The 3404-nt window shown below is 50.4% G+C and overlaps 1 long non-coding RNA gene across 1 annotated transcript; it reads right to left on the bottom strand.

Moving 5' to 3' along the window:
* Positions 1-294: 294 nt before the first annotated feature.
* Positions 295-2618, bottom strand: LOC130544653 (uncharacterized). Its single transcript, XR_008961090.1, has 3 exons — positions 2537-2618; positions 1927-2072; positions 295-1535 (listed from the first exon to the last, which is right to left on the bottom strand). It is a non-coding gene; the product is annotated as an uncharacterized LOC130544653 (long non-coding RNA).
* Positions 2619-3404: the final 786 nt, after the last annotated feature.

Here is a 3404-nt window from a genome sequence, read left to right as displayed (position 1 = left end):
AATCTTCACTGGTGAGCTGGGGAAGGGGTGTGTCCTTGGAAGACATGAACGAATCTATCTCGTTTATTAATTCAAAAAATCTCTTCAGGGGCGCCTGGGTGGCACAGTTGTTAAGCATCTGCCTTTGGCTCAGGGCGTGATCCTGGAGTCCTGGGATCGAGCCCCACATCAGGCTCCTCCGCTGGGAGCCTGCTTCTTCCTCTCCCACTCCCCCTGCTTGTGTTCCCTCTCTCGCTGGCTGTCTCTCTCTGTCAAATAAATAAATAAAATCTTAAAAAAAAAAAAAATCTCTTCAGTACCATGCCACGACTAAGCCACCTTACCATTGTACAGTAAAGGAGATAACCACACTGTGCATCCAGTTCCTCCGGCAAAGCCCTGAACTGCCTGTGGCTGGAGCCACGGGTGCGTGTCCAGTTCACTGTGTTAATCACTACATCCATGACATGTTCTCATTTTAACTTTTTAGTACAAAACAATTCCTGGTGAATAATGCAGTGAATAGCTTTAAGTTCTGCATCCTTGAAAAGCATTTTGACCTTGGATCTAAGTTTTGCAACAAGTCCAGTGTTATCACAGACCATGGCAGGAGCACCATCTGTGGTCACGCTTACTAGTTTGGACCAGTCAACATTAACTTTTTCAAGACTTTTCTCAACACACCTCATTAAGTCATTTCAGATGTTGGGTCTGTCATGGGCACCATGTCCAAAAGTTCTTCAGAGATGTCAAAATTCTCCTCAACACCCCGGATAAATATAACTAACTGGCTTGTATTATTCATGTCTGTGCTCTCATCCACTGCAATAGAACATGTCACAAATTATTTCACTTTTTTTCACAACTCGTCCTGTAGGTTCTCAGCCGTATCTTTGACTTGCTGAGCAACAGTGTTTCCAGTTAGGTTTCCGTTTGCAAATGCTTGTTTCTGCTCTGGACACATGATTTCTCCTGCACTCAACAGACAGTCTTTTATAAACTCACCATCTGTGAAAGGTTTTGATGCCCGGGCAATTTTTTCACTTACGACATAAGCGATTTCACAGCACATCACTTATTTTATTTGCGTTTGATGATAAATGTGGAAGAAAGTTTGGTCCTTTTTTTAGTTTGTTAAGTTTTCCATCACACATATTTCTGTATACCAGTCAAAATCCTTACTATGGTTAGTTTCATAATGGCGTCTTAGGTTGTATTCTTTTGATACAAAGTCTGGTTACGTATTTTTTTTAAAAAGATTTTATTTATTTATTTGACAGAGAGAGACAGCCAGCGAGAGAGGGAACACAAGCAGGGAGAGTGGGAGAGGAAGAAGCAGGCTCCCAGCGGAGGAGCCCGATGTGGGGCTCGATCCCATAACGCCGGGATCACGCCCTGAGCCGAAGGCAGACGCTCAATGACTGCGCCACCCAGGCGCCCCAAAAGTCTGGTTACATATTAAACACATAGCGCTATTCTTAATTTCCACAAAGAAATATGCTCGTTTCGTTTTTCTTGAAACATGCGACGCTCTCGATCCATCTTTCGTTTTCCCACTTTTGATAGAGACATAGGTATAAAAAGAGAGTTCACTTTTCTTTACTATAAGAGAAACAACAGCATAAGCCTGATGATAAATGGTAACTGACATTGGTTTTGAGGAGTGGAGGAGGGAGGGCTGGAAACTGTAGGGACTGTAAAGCCTTCCAAAGGGAGCAGCCACTACTCAGCTGGGGCAGACTGTTGGTATGTGGGAACACGGGCCCACTGTCACCAGATCTTCCCAATTTTTGAAACAAAGCCAGATATTGTATTTCCACACAAAATCAGCCAACTTTAGATATTGTAAATTAAAGCAAAAAACGTTAGACACTGTGAAAGGCAAAGTAAGGCTAAGGATCGTAAACAGACCGATGGCACCAGTTTGGCCTCTGTAGGCCCACTCACCTCCTAGCCATGCGGCCAACCACTTCCAGGGTCGCCAGGGCTTCTACTCCAAACCGACCCAGGGTGGTTTCATCCTGCAGGGGAGAACCTGCCAGAAGCACGGCTTTATCTTTGGTGGTGTGGCCCTCCAGGGAGGCGACACGGGCCTACAGAAGAAATGGAGAGCCAAGTGTTCTCTGGGGAAGTCACAGAAAGCCAGACAAAGGACACAAGGGTTGGGGAAGCTCAGGGATACACTACGACCTTTCCCTTGATCTGAGCAGCTGTCTCCAGGCCGGTCACTTCAGGACTGTGCAGCACCCGGGCACGCACAAATAGCTGCACGACAGTGCCTTGAAGGCAGAGGAGAGTGAAGTCAGCAGCTGCGGGCTGCAGGGAGAGGTGTGGGGGGGTCCAGGACAGTTCGTGGGGCCAGAGAACACTTGCGGGCGGGACAGCATGCTACGGGAATGGTGGGGCAGCGCTAACCAGAGCCCACAGTGGGGACACGCACGGGGAGGAAGGGTTAGACCTTCCACGAGCCCGGGTCCAGGCCCTGCTTCCCCGTTCCCCTGAGCCCTGCTGCCTTCCGTCCCTCAGGTATCGTGTTTCCGCTCTACCCAGATCTTACCTGGGACACAGCTTCGCGCCGCCGTAACCGTGGAAACGGAATCCAGACGCTACAGAGCTGAGGCGCGAACACACCCGCCACTAGGGGCACATTGCGTCCCTCCCCCGCGCCTTCCGCCGAGGCCTCGCCCCCGCGCTCTTCGCCACGCCCCTCCGCGGTCCGCGCAGGCGCGAGCACCCTCCCGGGTGAGCCCAGGCTCTGGGAGGCGGCAGTCAAGATGGCGGCGTCCGTGCCGAGACCCCTTTCGTGGTGTTGGAAAGTGGGTTCCCTGCGCCCTGCGAGATGCGGCAGGTGATGGGAGCCGCTTAGCCTGACACTCAGACGGAAACCGAGCTATTTGTTGGGACTCGGAACAACGAGGCCCCCGCTAGAACTTCGGTTTTCTCATTCGAGGTGGACATCTGTTTAAGCACAGACAGGATTAGGGTGCAGAGGAGGTGGTAAAGAGTGCGCAAGGCAGGGTCCCCTGGCTGGCTCAGAGGAGCCTGCGACTCTAAAATCTAAAAAAAAAAAAAAAAAAAAAAAAAAAAAGTGTGGGAGAGGGACCGTAGGACCGTGGGACTTCAGGTGTGGCCAGGATGTAGAGGTCCCAAACAGGGAGGAGGAGGCTGGGAGGTCCCAAGCGGCCTCAAGTATAAGGAGCTGCGTGTTCAGTTGGGCTCCCTCTTTTCAGTTAGACTGGGGGCAAGGGGGAGACTGAATGGGACTGCACAGGAACTGTGGGTCCCAGAGCCTCAGACCTGCAGCCCCTCTTCGGTTGTAACCCTCAGGCCTCATCCAGCACTGGGATGTTCCGTTGGAAATAAAGAGAATCCTTAAGGCAGAATAGTTCTGTCCTAGATCCCAGGGAAAAAATCTAGGTCTGAAT

This window comes from Ursus arctos, unplaced genomic scaffold (genome assembly GCF_023065955.2).
Source record: "Ursus arctos isolate Adak ecotype North America unplaced genomic scaffold, UrsArc2.0 scaffold_23, whole genome shotgun sequence".
Taxonomy (NCBI): Eukaryota; Metazoa; Chordata; class Mammalia; order Carnivora; family Ursidae; genus Ursus; species Ursus arctos.
The sequence above is the reverse complement of the archived record's forward strand: the minus strand, read 5'-3'. Positions and strand labels throughout refer to the sequence as shown.